Raw genomic sequence first — 18470 nt, 5'->3', positions numbered from 1 at the left:
AGCACTCCTGAAAGAAAGGATATAGCGGAGACATGGCTTAGCCACAGCCTGGGGGATATTTCCAGAATGAGATTTTCACTCTGCAGCGGAGTGTGCGCTGATATGAAACTTCCTGGCAGATTAAAACTGTGTGCCCGGCCGAGACTCGAACTCGGGACCTTTGCCTTTCGCGGGCAAGCGCTCTACCAACTGAGCTACCGAAGCACGACTCAGGCCCGGTACTCACAGCTTTACTTCTGCCAGGAAGTTTCATATCAGCGCACACTCCGCTGCAGAGTGAAAATCTCATTCTGGAAATATCCCCCAGGCTGTGGCTAAGCCATGTCTCCGCTATATCCTTTCTTTCAGGAGTGCTAGTTCTGCAAGGTTCGCAGGAGAGCTTCTGTAAAGTTTGGAAGGTAGGAGACGAGATACTGGCAGAAGTAAAGCTGTGAGTACCGGGCGTGAGTCGTGCTTCGGTAGCTCAGTTGGTAGAGCGCTTGCCCGCGAAAGGCAAAGGTCCCGAGTTCGAGTCTCGGCCGGGCACACAGTTTTAATCTGCCAGGAAGTTTCATATCAGCGCACACTCTGCTGCAGAGTGAAAATCTCATTCTGGAAATATCCCCCAGGCTGTGGCTAAGCCATGTCTCCGCTATATCCTTTCTTTCAGGAGTGCTAGTTCTGCAAGGTTCGCAGGAGAGCTTCTGTAAAGTTTGGAAGGTAGGAGACGAGATACTGGCAGAAGTAAAGCTGTGAGTACCGGGCGTGAGTCGTGCTTCGGTAGCTCAGTTGGTAGAGCGCTTGCCCGCGAAAGGCAAAGGTCCCGAGTTCGAGTCTCGGCCGGGCACACAGTTTTAATCTGCCAGGAAGTTTCATATCAGCGCACACTCCGCTGCAGAGTGAAAATCTCATTCTGGAAATATCCCCCAGGCTGTGGCTAAGCCATGTCTCCGCTATATCCTTTCTTTCAGGAGTGCTAGTTCTGCAAGGTTCGCAGGAGAGCTTCTGTAAAGTTTGGAAGGTAGGAGACGAGATACTGGCAGAAGTAAAGCTGTGAGTACCGGGCGTGAGTCGTGCTTCGGTAGCTCAGTTGGTAGAGCGCTTGCCCGCGAAAGGCAAAGGTCCCGAGTTCGAGTCTCGGCCGGGCACACAGTTTTAATCTGCCAGGAAGTTTCATATCAGCGCACACTCCGCTGCAGAGTGAAAATCTCATTCTGGAAATATCCCCCAGGCTGTGGCTAAGCCATGTCTCCGCTATATCCTTTCTTTCAGGAGTGCTAGTTCTGCAAGGTTCGCAGGAGAGCTTCTGTAAAGTTTGGAAGGTAGGAGACGAGATACTGGCAGAAGTAAAGCTGTGAGTACCGGGCGTGAGTCGTGCTTCGGTAGCTCAGTTGGTAGAGCGCTTGCCCGCGAAAGGCAAAGGTCCCGAGTTCGAGTCTCGGCCGGGCACACAGTTTTAATCTGCCAGGAAGTTTCATATCAGCGCACACTCCGCTGCAGAGTGAAAATCTCATTCTGGAAATATCCCCCAGGCTGTGGCTAAGCCATGTCTCCGCTATATCCTTTCTTTCAGGAGTGCTAGTTCTGCAAGGTTCGCAGGAGAGCTTCTGTAAAGTTTGGAAGGTAGGAGACGAGATACTGGCAGAAGTAAAGCTGTGAGTACCGGGCGTGAGTCGTGCTTCGGTAGCTCAGTTGGTAGAGCGCTTGCCCGCGAAAGGCAAAGGTCCCGAGTTCGAGTCTCGGCCGGGCACACAGTTTTAATCTGCCAGGAAGTTTCATATCAGCGCACACTCCGCTGCAGAGTGAAAATCTCATTCTGGAAATATCCCCCAGGCTGTGGCTAAGCCATGTCTCCGCTATATCCTTTCTTTCAGGAGTGCTAGTTCTGCAAGGTTCGCAGGAGAGCTTCTGTAAAGTTTGGAAGGTAGGAGACGAGATACTGGCAGAAGTAAAGCTGTGAGTACCGGGCGTGAGTCGTGCTTCGGTAGCTCAGTTGGTAGAGCGCTTGCCCGCGAAAGGCAAAGGTCCCGAGTTCGAGTCTCGGCCGGGCACACAGTTTTAATCTGCCAGGAAGTTTCATATCAGCGCACACTCCGCTGCAGAGTGAAAATCTCATTCTGGAAATATTACAGGGGTGTTTCACAATTCGTATTACACATTTCCAGAGGCTGTGGAGGAGACTTGGTAGGTAAAGTTTTACACAGGAACCCATGTCCGGAAACGTCATCCAATGACGTTACAGAGTGTCAAGGTTATAGACTCAGGCGCCTGTAAATGTAAGGGAACTATGCATTAAAGTATGTGGCAGTTTCAAGAGATTTAAATCAAAACTTTCTGACACATACGTCCAGTTTATTCATTAGCGTTACTGCCCTCAGAAATTTAAGCCCCTGAAAAAACTTTTTTAGCTATTACAGGGGTGTTTCACAATTCGTATTACACATTTCCAGAGGCTGTGGAGGAGACTTGGTAGGTAAAGTTTTACACAGGAACCCATGTCCGGAAACGTCATCCAATGACGTTACAGAGTGTCAAGGTTATAGACTCAGGCGCCTGTAAATGTAAGGGAACTATGCATTAAAGTATGTGGCAGTTTCAAGAGATTTAAATCAAAACTTTCTGACACATACGTCCATTTTATTCATTAGCGTTACTGCCCTCAGAAATTTAAGCCCCTGAAAAAACTTTTTTAGCTATTACAGGGGTGTTTCACAATTCGTATTACACATTTCCAGAGGCTGTGGAGGAGACTTGGTAGGTAAAGTTTTACACAGGAACCCATGTCCGGAAACGTCATCCAATGACGTTACAGAGTGTCAAAGTTATAGACTCAGGCGCCTGTAAATGTAAGGGAACTATGCATTAAAGTATGTGGCAGTTTCAAGAGATTTAAATCAAAACTTTCTGACACATACGTCCATTTTATTCATTAGCGTTACTGCCCTCAGAAATTTAAGCCCCTGAAAAAACTTTTTTAGCTATTACAGGGGTGTTTCACAATTCGTATTACACATTTCCAGAGGCTGTGGAGGAGACTTGGTAGGTAAAAATTTACACAGGAACCCATGTCCGGAAACGTCATCCAATGACGTTACAGAGTGTCCAAGTTATAGACTCAGGCGCCTGTAAATGTATGCATATACAGTGTGATTCCTTGATGTCGTTACACACTTTCTAGAACAATGGAAAAGGATAAATGCATCTGTTTTAGGTAAGGGTCACTGTACTGGAAACGAAAATTATAAGCGAAATCCGTTCTGATACATATGACAATGGAGTACATGTGCTGGCATTGCTGTTGTTAAGATTGTGTGACAGGCAGAGGTGATAGCAGGGACCAAAACAAGGAAAAAGGTGCTGTAAACACGAGCTCTAAAGCTCCGAGAAGTTTTCGCTACTATGAACCAGATCTGCTCTATTGAGTAAGGTATGCATTTTAAAGCCCATGTTTACTGAACATTTCTTATTTTCGTCCATCGATATAACGAGGAATGACTGTTAGTCATGCACACGCACGGTGCGTGTAGTATCAATCAGCGTGTTGTCAGTGTGTAGAATACCGGCTTGTTATAATTACTTTCGCTATTTCACGCGTTATAACACGGAAACTACACTACTGTCCATTAAAATTGCTACACCACAAAATTGACGTGCTACAGATGCGAAATTTAACCGACAGGAAGATGATGCTGTGATATGCAAATGATTAGCTTTTCTGAGCATTCGCACAAGGTTGGCACCGGTGGCGACACCTACAACATGCTGACATGAGGTACGTTTCCAACAGATTTCTCATACACAAACAGCAGTTGACCGGCGTTGCCTGGTCAAAGGTTGTTGTGATGCCTCGTGGAAGGAGGAAAAATGCGCACCATCACGTTCCCGACTTTGATAAAGGTCGGATTGTAGGCTATCGCGATTGCGGTGTATCGTATCGCGACATTGCTGCTCGCGTTGGTCGAGATCCAATGACTGTTAGCAGAATATGGAATCGGTGGGTTCAGGAGAGTAATAGTGAACGCCGTGCTGGATCCCAACGGCTTCGTATCACTAGCAGTCGAAATGACAGGCATCTTATCCGCAAGGCTGTAACGGATTGTGCAGCAACGTCTCGATCCCTGAGTCAACAGATGGGGACGTTTGCAAGACAACAACCATCTGCACGAACAGTTCGACGACGTTTGCAGCAGCATGGACTATCAGCTCGGAGACCGTGGCTGCGGTTACCCTTGACGCTGCATCACAGACAGGAGCGCCTGCGATAGTGTACTCGACGACGAACCTGGGTGCACGAATGGCAAAACGTCATTTTTTCGGATGAATCCAGGTTCTGTTTACAGCATCATGATGGTCGCATCCGTGCTTTGACGACATCGCTGTGAACGCCCATTGGAAGCGTGTATTCGTCATCGCCATACCGGCGTATCACCCGTCGTGATGATATGGGGTGCCATTGTTTACACGTCTCGGTCAGCTCTTGTTCGCATTGACGGCACAGTGGACGTTTCATTTCAGGTGTGTTACGACCCGTGGCTCTACCCTTTATTCGATCCCTGCGCAACCTTACATTTCAGCAGGATAATGCACGACCCCATGTTGCAGGTCCTGTAAGGGCCTTTCTGGATACTGAAAATGCTCTACTGCTGCCCTGGCCAGCACATTCTCCAGATTTCTCACCAATTGAAAACGTCTGGTAAAGGGTGGCCGAGCAACTGGCTCGTCACAATACGCTACACTCCTGATGAACTGCCGACCGCGGTGGCCACGCGGTTTAGGCGCTGCAGTCCGGAACCTCGCGACTGCTACGGTCGCAGGTTCGAATCCTGCCTCGGGCATGGATGTCTGTGATGTCTTTAGGTTAGTTAGGTTTAAGTAGTTCTAAGTTCTAGGGGACTGATGACCTCAGATGTTAAGTCCCATAGTGCTCAGAGCCATTTGAACCATTTTGAACCTGATGAACTGTGGTATCGTGTTGAAGCTGCATGGGCAGCTGGACCTGTACGCGCCATCCAAGCTATTATTACGGCCAGAGGTGGTTGTTCTGGGTACTGATTTCTCAGGATCTATGCTCCCAAATTGCGTGAAAATGTAATCACATGTCAGTTCTAGTATAATATATTTGTCCAATGAATACCCGTTTATCATCTGCATTTCTTCTTGGTGTAGCAATTTTAATGGCCAGTAGTGTATTCCCGTACGAGTACCAAACTTGGTAGCATTAATGTCCAGAGTATGGGGTGCACGATTTCCATCCGTCACAGTTCCACCGTCCAGGTCCAACTACGGCCAACAGGTGCCGTGATCAGTCATCGTGATTCATAGTCCCACACACCTGACCAGTCGCACTGCACTCTAGTTGACGTGTCAACATCAGCTGGGACAAGAGGAGCAGGGCATTATTTGTGAAGCTCTGTTATGAAAACGTCAGTAATGCTGCAGCTGCACTTAGAGAATATCGCCGGTTGAAAGGATTACAGAAGAGTCCTCCTTCTCCACCTGCTGTGCGGAGCTTGATGAAGAAGTTGGAATCGACTGCAGAACTGGGCGTCGCTCCGGGAAGAGACCGACGACCGTTTGCAAAAAACAATGGTTCAAATGGTTCTGAGCAGTATGGGACTTAACATCTGAGGTCATCAGTCCCCTAAAACTTAGTACTACTTAAACCTAACTAACCTAAGGACATCACACACGTCCATACCCGAGGCAGGATTCTAACCTGCGACCGTAGCAGACTCGCGGTTCCGGACCGAAGCGCCTAGAACCGCTCGGCCACCGCGGCCGGCGACCGTTTGCACCACAAGTGGTTGATGATATCGCTGTTGCTGTGGCAGACAACGCTGCGCGTCATTCCCGACTTCAGGCAGTGCGCGTGCTGTGTCACTACAGCTGAACATCCCGTGGTCCACTGTACGAAAGGTGCTTCGAAACATTCTCAGACGGTATCCGAACAAGATCCATATCGTACAGCAGCTTGCACCGCAGGACGTACAACGACGTGTTGACTTCGATCTCCACTTTCTTGCAAGGACTGAAGTTGATGGGGCCTGGCCCTGAAGCATACTATGGACAGACGAAGCTCATTTTTCTCTGGTGGGTGAGGTGAACACACAGAATAGCCGAGTGTGGGGATCTTCACCTCCAGTTACTGTGCATGAAGTTCCTCTGTACGGTGAACGTGTCTACATCTACATCCATACTCCGCAAGCCACCTGACGGTGTGTGGCGGAGGGTACCTTGAGTACCTCTATCGGTTCTGCCTTCTATTCCAGTCTCGTATTGTTCGTGGAAAGAAGGATTGTCGGTATGCCTCTGTGTGGGCTCTAATCTCTCTGATTTTATCCTCATGGTCTCATCGCGAGATATACGTAGGAGGGAGCAATATACTGCTTGACTCTTCGGTGAAGGTATGTTCTCGAAACTTTGACAAAGGCCCGTACCGAGCTACTGAGCGTCTCTTCTGTAGAGTCTTCCACTGGAGTTTATCTATCATCTCCGTAACGCCTTCGCGATTACTAAATGATCCTGTAACGAAGCGCGCTGCTCTCCGTTGGATCTTCTCTATATCTTCTATCAACCCTATCTGGTACGGATCCCACACTGCTGAGCAGTATTCAAGCAGTGGGCGAACAAGCGTACTGTAACCTACTTCCTTTGTTTTCGGATTGCATTTCCTTAGGATTCTTCCAATGAATCTCAGTCTGGCATCTGCTTTACCGACGATAAACATAATATGATCATTCCATTTTAAATCACTCCTAATGCGTACTCCCAGATAATGTATGGTATTAACTGCTTCCAGTTGCTGACTTGCTATTCTGTAGCTAAATGATAAAGGATCTATCTTTCTGTGTATTCGCAGCACATTACACTTGTCTACATTGAGATTCAATTGCCATTCCCTGCACCATGCGTCAATTCGCTGCAAATCCTCCTGCATTTCAGTACAATTTTCCATTGTTACAACCTCTTGATACACCACAGCATCATCTGCAAAAAGCCTCAGTGAACTTCCGATGTCATCCACCAGGTCATTTATGTATATTGTGAATAGCAACGGTCCTATGACACTCTCCTGCGGCACACCTGAAATCACTCTTACTTCGGAAGACTTCTCTCCATTGAGAATGACATGCTGCGTCCTGTTATCTAGGAACTCCTCAATCCAATCACACAATTGGTCTGATAGTCCATATGCTCTTACTTTGTTCATTAAACGACTGTGGGGAACTGTATCGAACGCCTTGCGGAAGTCCAGAAACACGGCATCTACCTGTGAACCCGTGTCGATGGCCCTCTGAGTCTCGTGGACGAATAGCGCGAGCTGGGTTTCACATGACCGTCTGTTTCGAAACCCATGCTGATTCCTACAGAGTAGATTTCTAGTCTCCATAAAAGTCATTATACTCGAACACAATACGTGTTCCAAAATTCTACAACTGATCGACGTTAGAGATATAGGTCTATAGTTCTGCACATCTGTTCGACGTCCCTTCTTGAAAATGGGGATGACCTGTGCCCTTTTCCAATCCACCGTATGGTGTGGCTACGTTCATCATTGGCCAATTCTTTTTTGAACAGACTGACGCTCAAGGACCAAACATGTACAGTGTGACTGGCCAGCGTCAGTGGGATATGCTTCGCCAGCATGTCATACCCGCCCTACAAGAGAGAGACGCATTGAGCTCAACAGTTTTCATGTAAGATGGGGCCCTACTGCACATCGTTTGTGATATTCACCTGCTTCTCCGAAACACATTAGGAAACGATCGAATTACCAGCCGATCCTTTCCAAATGCTTGGCTGGCACGATCACCTGATCCCACTCCCTGCGACTTCTGGTTGTGGAGCCACCTGAAGGACAGGGTTTACCAAGGAAACAATCACACACGTGCTGATCTGAAGCGCAGCATATCGAGAGAGGTAGCCAGTCTACCTACGAACATACTTCGTTCTGCCGTGCAGATTGCAATCCTGCCCTTCTGGAGACTGACGGGCGCCATATTGAATCTCTTTTGTAGCAGTAATGGTACTGGTATGTAATGGTATGATGTACCGTAGCAGCACATTAAAAGTGTTTCAAATGGCTCTGTGCACTATGGGATTTAACATCTGAGGTCATCAGTCCCGTAGAACTTTTGACAAGGTTACATTTCTTACGCTGCTGATTTCTATTGTTACTTGCTCAAAAGGAGATACTATTTCGCAAGATTTTTCAATGACTGACCATACGTCAGTGAACAGTTTTGTTTATGAATCCACACGGAGGATGGCGAAGGTGCTTTCCAAAGGCTCTTTGATTTTCAAAAGCCTGTCAAACATTTCAAACCTGGAATTCCATCTCGTAGGACAATCATGTTTCCTTGATGAAGTAGGGAAGCCCATTTGCTTCTGAATGTTGTGTAGTTTCTCAAGTGCTTGAGGACTTCTTTTGAAAAATTGCACTATCGACTTCACTTTTGCCCTTCTGTCTGTAGCTGGTTCGAGGCTCGCTTGCACAATTAAATCAGTGTATGTGCAAAACAAAGTACATGCCACGATTTGCACATCATCACAGCCTTCACCATATTAGGTACATGATCTGTAGTGCAAGTTACAATTTTATTGGTAATACCTAAAGTTGAAGTTACATTTCGTAATTCACTGGAATTGTTTTCAGCTGTATGCCTGTCATGGAATTTTAAACTAGATGAGAAGTATGACTTCAGTATGCAGTTTGCATCAATGAGGTGAGCATAATTCTCTTTTTTCATAGATGTCCATCCATCGGTCGTAATGCAGATCTAGGATGCAGCTTGCACTGCAGATCTTAGTCGCATTAGTATCTTGTCGAACACTTGAGAGAGTCAATTGTTGGAGAGCGTTTTTCTACTGCGAGGTACATAGCATTCATTTAATAAATAAGTCATTTTTCTAAACTCTTCACTCTCAGCTACATTAAACGGAAGATATTCTTTAACAACAAGTCTTAAAATCTGTTCGCCTATTTTCTCTCGTTTGGATGTAGGTACTGGTCTTGATGCAAATCCAGTAATCTTTGAAACTTCCTGGCAGATTAAAACTGTGTGCCAGAACGAGACTCGAACTCGATACCTTTGCCTTTCGCGGGCAAGTGCTCTACCACCTGAGCTAACCATGCTGTCCTCACAGCTTTACTTCTGCCAGTATTTCGTCTCCTACTCTCCAAGCATTACAGAAGCTCTCCTTCGCAGGAGTAAATAAACGATGTCATGTCGTATAACATGACTCATGACATCCGACATGGCATTCGTCATGTCGTGCAATATAACACAACGTGTCATTAAAATGTAGGGATACTTGCGTTGTAGATGCATCACACTCTCTAGAAGCACATAGGTTTGTGTCTATTAGTTCTTACAGTTCTCAGCATACATGTGGCAGCCGGTGGAAACAAATCCACGTCTTCTGTCCCGGGATCGAATACCGCCGCTGCTTAAATTTTGATTAATAATCAGCATTGGCGGCCGAAGACTTCCTGTATTAAAAGTCACCCTCATTCCGCCAACGGCCTTGTCAAAGAGGCCGGAAGAGCGGACAGAGATTCAGGCCACTCTCTTGTCCTAGGGGTGGGAAATTGCCCCTAAAGGCGAAATAATCAGCAAGGATCAACGGCATGAGGATGCAGAAGGCAATGGAAACCACTGCATTAAAGACACACAATGTGTGTCAACGGCCTTGTCAAAGAGGCCTGAAGAGCGGACAGACATTCAGGCCACTCTCTTGTCCCAGGGGTGGGAAATTGCCACTAAAGGCGAAATAATCATCAAGGATCAACGGCATGAGGATGCAGAAGGCAATGGAAACCACTGCATTAAAGACACACAATGTGTATCCACTGGACATGTGGCACATAACTGAAAAAGTGTCATGATGATTGGCAACAGACTCCGGAATAGTACCCCATTCGGACCTCCGGGAGGGGACTGCCAAGGGGCAGGTTACCATGAGAAAAGAATTGAATAATCAACGGAAGGATAACGTCCTACGAGTCGGGGCGTGGAATGTCAGAAGCTTGAACAGGGTTGGGAAACTAGAACATCTGGAAGGGGAAATGCAAAGGCTCAATCTAGATATAGTAGGGGTCAGTGAAGTGAAGTGAAAAGAAGACAAGGATTTCTGGTCAGATGAGTATAGTGTAATATCAACAGCAGCAGAAAATGGTGTAACAGGAGTAGGATTCGTTATGAATAGGGCAGAGAGTGTGTTACTGTGAACAGTTCAGTGACAGCGTTGTTCTTACCAGAATAGACAGCAAACCAACACCGACAACGATAGTTCAGGTATACATTCAGGCGTCGCAAGCTGAAGATGCAGAGATAGAGAAAGTGTATGAGGATACTGAAAGAGTATTACAGTATGTAAAGGGATATGAAAATCTAATAGTCATGGGGGACCTGACTGCAGTTGTAGGGGAAGGAGTAGAAGAAAAGGTTACAGAAGAATATGGGCTTGGGACAAGAAATGAGAGAGGAGAAAGACTAATTGAGTTCTGCAACAAGTTTCAGCTAGTAATAGCGAATACCCTGTTCCAGAATCACAAGAGGAGGAGCTATACTTGGAAAAGGCCGGGAGATACGGGAAGATTTCAGTTATATTACATCATGGTCAGACAGAGATTCCGAAATCAGATACTGGATTGTAAACCGTACCCAGGAGCAGATATACTCATATCACAATGTAGTAGTGATGAAAAGTAGGCTGAAGTTTAGGACATTAGTCGGGAAGAACCAATACGCAAAGAAGTCGGATACGGAAGTACTAAGGAATGATGAGATACGCTTAAATTTCACTAAGGCTATAGATATAGCAATAAGGAATACCTCAGTAGGCAGTACAGTTGAAGAGGATTGGACATCTCCAAAAAGGGTCATCACGGAAATTGGAAAGAAAACATAGGTAACTGCGATAAAACTACAGATAACAGAAGAACTTCAGTTAATTGATGAAAGGAGGAAGTAGAAAAATGTTCCAGGAAACTTGGGAATACAGAAATACAAGTTGCTGAGGAATGAAATAAATAGGAAGTGCAGGGAAGGTAAGACGAAATGGCTGCAGGAAAAATGTGATCGAAAAAGAAATGTCGGAAGGACAGACTCAGCATACAGGAAAGTCAAAACAACGTTCGGTGATATTAAAAGCAATGGTGATAACATTAAAAGTGCAACGGGATTACTTGTTGCCATTTGGCAACATCATGTGTTTAGACATAACACACTCTCCAGTTGCCAAAACTTTTACAACAGCAAATGAAACAGGAAAATTAAGTAACAAATACATTTTATCGAACAAAGATTTTATAAGATATCTGATTTTGAACTTAAATTTCGTATTATTGATCTCAGTGGCATTTAAAGCAGGATAGTTCTGTAAAGTAAACCTGAAAACATTAAAATCACAGTACATGATATTTAGTGAAAGTTGCCTTTCTTGTTAAGACACAGCTCCACGTTACATTTTTTGCGTTTAATAATGGTATAACCTTTGCAATTTTCATTTTTGCACCTCTGTTTCTTATCTAAATAAACAGGCTAGTGTCCGACCTGATCGAATCTGACATTTTTAGTTGGATGGTGTGGAGCTGTTTTCTTCTCCTTTGCTGGTGGTTTCTCTATAAAACTTGGCCATCTTCTCTTTGGTGTAGAAGTGAAACCAATTTTGAGCAAAGTTTCAGTCAGTTCAATCCCAAAATTTGCTAATTGGAGCTCCTTAGGTTGAGACACTGGGTTGCGGACGCTGTTAACTCTGCGGTACAAAATCCAGCTGTTGATAGTGGCTACATCAACAAGATGGTAAAATATTCGAAAGTACTACATCTTACTCCGCATTATGATTCTGTATCTGCCAATCAAACTGTCTAGAAGTTCGACTCCCCCGTATGTTTGTTACAGATTTGCAAAATTTTTGGACAGATACGAAAAGATGTTCCTTCCTACTTCTATCATATGTCTTTACATTGCTTACAGGGTCACGTCCTACAAACGTGGATAACAACATGAGTGTCTTGTTGTCCTTCCAGAGTACATCTGAGATATCTGTTCCTTCATAATTTCCAATAAACTCAAGTATTTTTACCCCTTTCCTCTTTACTCAGGGACTTGTCGTCTGGGAGTTTCTTATTGTGAACTCTATTTCTTCTAACAGACCCTAGACATAAAATGACTCTTCCCTTCAAATAAAGCATTAGCGGTATTGATGTGTAATAATTATCAAAGTAAATTTTGTCATTTACATTCTCCGGTACATTCCGGCAAGCTCTAACAACCACATTGCTGCTGGCACCAAGCTCCAGCTCTGCATCATTCTTGTCCCATTCGTATTCATGTCCTGTATACATCTCCTTTTTGTAAGCATACCCAGATACACCACACAGTAAAAACAGTTTATAGCCATATTTATGGCGTTTATCTGGCATGTAAATTTTGAGATGGTGCCTGGCTTTGGTAGCACACATCTGTTTATCTACAGTTACTGACTCCTTCTTGAACTGAACTTAATTTTTCATTCAGGTGCGTAAAAATAGGCCTTATCTTTCTGAGCTTGTCTTCTCCATTAGCATTTGCTAAATTGTCTTGAAAGGGTAAGAAGCGACTCACTTGCTCAAATTTATTGACAGCAATATTGTCCTGTACAACTGATGGGCCCACAACGTTATTCCAACACATCCTCACATTCTTCAGTGTTACAACAGAGGCGAGGATACAGACACCTAAAAACCTATGAATATCTACTACAGTGACATTGCTGGGCTTAGACAAATTCATCTGGGTACTATAAAGCGTAGATTCGCGTGAAATTAACTCCAAAATATTTTCATTGAAAAAAAACAGTTAAAAAAAGAGCAGGTGGCTCCAGTAAATAAGAAGGGTAAAAGAACGGAAATGAGAACCATTAACGGAATACACTTGTACAGAAACTGGTTCAATGATCGACTTATTACCGAAATTACAACTACAGAAATTACTGTTTTCGAATAATTTTGCACGACGCATACGATTTAACGATATTCCGTACGGTGAAATTGAAAGAAAAGAACACCGACAAGGTTTGAAACCATACCTCCAGCGTGGTAAGCATGAGCCTTCATAGCCCCTGTGCTTAGCTCTCTCGCTTGAAACGTATGAAACTTCATGGGTATCGGTGGTCGCATAAAACTTCAACAGGGATTTTCTCGGAAACTACGGGCCGCTGCATGAAAATCCACTAGCCAGGTACCCATCACACGTGTCTATACAACACAACTAGGACTCAACAACATCAGTAATTAACAGGTTTGGCGTTACCATAAAGGGAACAGACAGAAAAATATCCGAAAAATAGCTGCTTCGTTCGCTACGTGATTGCTTAAAAACCTGAGTTTGTAGCAGAAACACTGATCAAGTTGCGGCGGCAGATTTTCCAACAACGACATAAGGCATCTGAGAGGAAGACACCACTTCCTCCATTATGCGTCTCGTATAAAGCGACGTCGACACTTTTTTCAACACCCTGTAAGATGTGACGAGCCAGTTGCTCGGCCGCCATTCACCAGACGTTTTCAATTGGTGAGAGATCTGGAGAATGTGCTGGCCAGGACAGCAGTCGAACACTTTCTGTATCCAGAAAGGGCCGAACAGGACCTGCAACATGCGGTCATGCATTATCCAGCTGAAATGTAGGGTTTCGCAGGGATCGAATGAAGGGTAGAACCACGGGTCGTAACACCTCTGAAATTCAACGTCCACTGTTCGAAGTGCTGTCAATGCGAACGAGAAACATGTAACCAATGGCACCCCATACCATCACGCCGGGTGATACGCCAGTACGGCGAAGACGAATAAACGCTTCCAATGTGCGTTCACCGCGATGTCGCCATTCACGGATGCAACCGACGTGATGGTGTAAACAGAACCTGGATTCATCCGAAAAAATGACGTTTTGCCATTCGTGCACCCAGGTTCGTTGTTGAGTACACCATCGCAGGCGCTCCTGTCTGTGATGCAGCGTCAAGGGTAACCACAGCCATGGTCCTCGAGCTGATAGTCCGTGCTGCTGCAAAGGTCGTCGAACTGTTCGTGCAGATGTTTGTTGTGTTGCAAACATCTCCACCTGTTGACTCATGGATCGAGACGTGGCTGCACGATCCGTTACAGCCATGTGGATAAGATGCCTGTCATCTCGACTGTTAGTGATACGAGGCCGTTGGAGTCCAGCAGGGCGTTCCGTATTACCCTCCTGAACCTACAGATTCCGTATTCTGCTAACAGTCATTGAATCTCGACCAACGCGAACAGCAATGTCGCGATACGATACACCGCAATCGCGATAGGCTACAATCCGACCTTTATCAAAATCGGAAACGTGATGGTACGCATTTCTCTTCCTTACACGAGGCATCACAACAACGTTTCATCAGGCAACGCCGGTCAAGTGCTGCTTGTGTATGGGAAATCGGTTGGAAACTTTCCTCACGTCAGCACGTTGTAGGTGTCGCCACTGGCGCCAACCTTGTGTGAATACTCTGAAAAGCTGATCATTTGCATATCACAGCATCTTCTTGCTGTCGGTTAAATTTCGCGTCTGTAGCACGTCATCTTCGTGGTGTGGCAATTTTAATGGCCAGTAGTGTATCTTGGCGAACTGTTTCGGAAACAGAGACATCCCTTATCACCTTCTGTACTGCTCACAATATAAATGCTTCTTTCCATATCGAGATTCAGTTTATCAAACGTTCATAGACTCATCAAGAAATAAATTTCTTCTTGTATAAATACGAGGGCAGTTCAATAAGTAATGCAACACATTTTTTTTCTCGGCCAATTTTGGTTGAAAAAACCGGAAATTTCTTGTGGAATATTTTCAAGCATTCCCGCTTCGTCTCGTATAGTTTCATTGACTTCCGACAGGTGGCAGCGCTGTACGGAGCTGTTAAAATGGCGTCTGTAACGGATGTGCGTTGCAAACAACGGGCAGTGATCGAGTTTCTTTTGGCGGAAAACCAGGGCATCTCAGATATTCATAGGCGCTTGCAGAATGTCTACGGTGATCTGGCAGTGGACAAAAGCACGGTGAGTCGTTGGGCAAAGCGTGTGTCATCATCGCCGCAAGGTCAAGCAAGACTGTCTGATCTCCCGCGTGCGGGCCGGCCGTGCACAGCTGTGACTCCTGCAATGGCGGAGCGTGCGAACACACTCGTTCGAGATGATCGACGGATCACCATCAAACAACTCAGTGCTCAACTCGACATCTCTGTTGGTAGTGCTGTCACAATTGTTCACCAGTTGGGATATTCAAAGGTTTGTTCCCGCTGGGTCCCTCGTTGTCTAACCGAACACCATAAAGAGCAAAGGAATACCATCTGTGCGGAATTGCTTGCTCGTCATGTGGCTGAGGGTGACAATTTCTTGTCAAAGATTGTTACAGTCGATGAAACAAGGATTCATCACTTCGAACCTGAAACAAAACGGCAATCAATGGAGTGGCGCCACACCCACTTCCCTACCAAGAAAAAGTTTAAAGCCATACCCTCAGCCGGTAAAGTCATAGTTACAGTCTTCTGGGACGCTGAAGGGGTTATTCTGTTCGATGTCCTTCCCCATGGTCAAACGATCAACTCTGAAGTGTACTGTGCTACTCTTCAGAAATTGAAGAAACGACTTCAGTGTGTTCGTAGGCACAAAAATCTGAACGAACTTCTCCTTCTTCATGACAACGCAAGACCACACACAAGTCTTCGCACCCGAGAGGAGCTCACAAAACTTCAGTGGACTGTTCTTCCTCATGCACCCTACAGCCCCGATCTCGCACCGTCGGATTTCCGTATGTTTGGCCCAATGAAGGACGCAATCCGTGGGAGGCACTACGCGGATGATGAAGAAGTTATTGATGCAGTACGACGTTGGCTCCGACATCGACCAGTGGAATGGTACCGTGCAGGCATACAGGCCCTCATTTCAAGGTGGCGTAAGGCCGTAGCATTGAATGGAGATTACGTTGAAAAATAGTGTTGTGTAGCTAAAAGATTTGGGAATAACCTGGTGTATTTCAATGCTGAATAAAACAACCACTGTTTCAGAAAAAAATGTGTTGCATTACTTATTGAACTGCCCTCGTACAATATATGCAAAACTCAACGAAGAAGGTTAACGGCTTACATCTTCCCGGTGTACGAGTATTAAGAAAAGCTGAAGTCAATGTGGTTGAGACGTCTAGTCCAACATTCAGTTACTTAAGGGATGAGGTCACAACACTCGGCAATGAGAAAACCAACAAATGATCATGGTGAGGACTAAGCAGTAATTTAACATTACGAAACTGGTGCACGAAAAAATTGTTTCTTAAACAATAACAGAATAACGGAAAACAATTGTAATACAGTAACACATACGCAAACATAACACATTTATTACATGCATTCAGGGAACATGTATTGGTGCACACTAAGTCTACGTCGTAAATAAAAGAAAGCAAAACGTGATTGGCGTAAAATCAAACAGCCTTTAATCTGGTTTCATAGATGAACCACGTCTTCAGCGAGATGGTAATAATAATCTAAAAGCAAATGTCCGGATTGATGGACTCATCATTGCCGAGCCCATATCGCTACGAATAGAAACTTAAAGTTTGGCGTCGTTTAAGTACGGATTTTTCGAAATTCCCCGGCTAAGATTAAACTTTTTTTTGAAAATATGTCACTATTAAGGCAATTTTAAAGCTAGACCTACGAAAATTAATATTTCATTTCTTCTTCACAAATAAGGAGTCCGCAGCTCGTGGTCGTGCGGTAGCGTTCTCGCTTCCCACGCCCGGGTTCCCGGGTTCGATTCCCGGCGGGGTCAGGGATTTTCTCTGCCTCGTGATAACTGGGTGTTGTGTGCTGTCCTTAGGTTAGTTAGGTTTAAGTAGTTCTAAGTTCTAGGGGACTGATGACCATAGATGTTAAGTCCCATAGTGCTCAGAGCCAGTTGAACCATTTTGAATTTTTGAACAAATAAAGAAATACCTGTTTCAGCATTTTCGGAAATTTAACTCCTATGGAAGTGAAATAGTGGGCGAAAGATTTTTTTTTGAAAATGAAACCATTATTACAGAACTAACAAACTAATTGTGAAACTACATCTATGAAAATTGGTGTTCAACTTCCCAGTTCCAATTACAAAACGTGTGTTTCAGTGTTTTCGCAAATTCAGTCCCTAAGGGGGTGAAACATGGGATGAAATGTTCAGTCCCTAAGGGGGTGAAACATGGGATGAAATGTTTTATAAAAAATTTCATTACGAACGCATTTTAAAGCTGTCTATGAAAGATTGAAATTATCTTCTTGGTTATAAATAAAACAATAAGTATGTCACTGTTTTTGGAAATTCAACCAATGCAGGGGGAAATAGGGGGTTAAAATTTAAAAAAATATTTTGATTTTTAAAAAAAATTTAAACTAAATCTATGAAAACTGGTATTTCACTTCTCTGTTGAATGTGTTAGGGAATGAAAGTTTCCATGGAAATTTCTCCTCAGGAACGCAAAAGGCATGATTAATCAAAACCTTGGGCTCCAGCAACCAGAATAAATTTCTGATCAGAAGTCGTTCGGAAAAGACCACGCTTCTGTAGCATTACGTAACGTGAAAAGTTTAGATTAACAGTTTGTCAACGACATAAAATTTTGGTTAAAGATAAAAAAATCTTTGTAGTCCGTACAGTCTACTCGAGTGAAGCAGCGGGGGCTAACTTAGAAATTATAGAGAAGCAACTAAGAATTAACAGAAAACATGCAAGCTTGTGTGTGTGTGTGTGTGTGTGTGTGTGTGTGTGTGTGTGTGTGTGTGTATGCATTTTTTTTCCTTTATTGAGTTTCGATTCCCTCCGCAGGTGGCGGGCTGACTGCAGCTTAGTTCATTGCTCTTCAGCCTACAGAATTTTTAAAACATAAGAAGAAGATAATAAACAGTAAAAGCAGGCGATAAAAACGGTGACTTAAATTGTAAAATAGCGGAAAATTGTGGAGGTTAAAACATAAAACAAATGGTTGGAAATGATAATAAAATACACAGGAAGCAGACAAGTAAAATAGTATACAGCAATTAAAAAAACACTGCAACAGTCTGGTTTCTGTTTGCAAGAGATATAAAAAAAATCACATCCAGCGACAGTGTGATTTCTGTTCGCAACACTTGAGAAAAGACACACATCTCTTAAAACACTGCACTAAAAAGTAGGCAAGAGCATGACACACCACTGCCAAGGGCAGATGGGGGGGGGGGGGGAACCAAGATAGATGAGGGGGGAAAAAGGGGGGAGGAGAGGAAAAACGAAGTGGGGGGGGAGGAGGGAGGAACTGACAGAGGGAGAGGACTCATAAGGGGGGCAGGGCAGATGTGAGAGGGAGTGGGGAAAGGCGGAGGAGGGGAACACAAAAGGATTCGGGGGAGAGAGGGAAGGCAGAGAGAGGGTAGAAGGGGAAAAACAGGATGGAAGGGGGAGAAGAGGAAGCCCGGGTAA

At 44.7% G+C, this 18470-nt stretch overlaps 1 protein-coding gene and 7 non-coding genes across 8 annotated transcripts in view; 7 read left to right on the top strand and 1 right to left on the bottom strand.

Annotated features, from left to right (window-relative positions):
* LOC126109515 (synaptic vesicle glycoprotein 2A-like) overlaps window positions 1-18470 on the top strand; it is a 193538-nt gene that overhangs the window by 104570 nt on the left and 70498 nt on the right. The window lies entirely within an intron of this gene.
* Window positions 131-205, bottom strand: Trnas-cga (transfer RNA serine (anticodon CGA)). Its single transcript has one exon. It is a non-coding gene; the product is annotated as a tRNA-Ser (tRNA).
* On the top strand, window positions 452-526 carry Trnas-cga (transfer RNA serine (anticodon CGA)). Its single transcript has one exon. It is a non-coding gene; the product is annotated as a tRNA-Ser (tRNA).
* Window positions 753-827, top strand: Trnas-cga (transfer RNA serine (anticodon CGA)). The gene has a single exon. It is a non-coding gene; the product is annotated as a tRNA-Ser (tRNA).
* On the top strand, window positions 1054-1128 carry Trnas-cga (transfer RNA serine (anticodon CGA)). Its single transcript has one exon. It is a non-coding gene; the product is annotated as a tRNA-Ser (tRNA).
* On the top strand, window positions 1355-1429 carry Trnas-cga (transfer RNA serine (anticodon CGA)). The gene has a single exon. It is a non-coding gene; the product is annotated as a tRNA-Ser (tRNA).
* Window positions 1656-1730, top strand: Trnas-cga (transfer RNA serine (anticodon CGA)). The gene has a single exon. It is a non-coding gene; the product is annotated as a tRNA-Ser (tRNA).
* On the top strand, window positions 1957-2031 carry Trnas-cga (transfer RNA serine (anticodon CGA)). Its single transcript has one exon. It is a non-coding gene; the product is annotated as a tRNA-Ser (tRNA).

The sequence above is a fragment of the Schistocerca cancellata genome, chromosome 12, assembly GCF_023864275.1.
Source record: "Schistocerca cancellata isolate TAMUIC-IGC-003103 chromosome 12, iqSchCanc2.1, whole genome shotgun sequence".
NCBI lineage: Eukaryota > Metazoa > Arthropoda > Insecta > Orthoptera > Acrididae > Schistocerca > Schistocerca cancellata.
The sequence above is the reverse complement of the archived record's forward strand: the minus strand, read 5'-3'. Positions and strand labels throughout refer to the sequence as shown.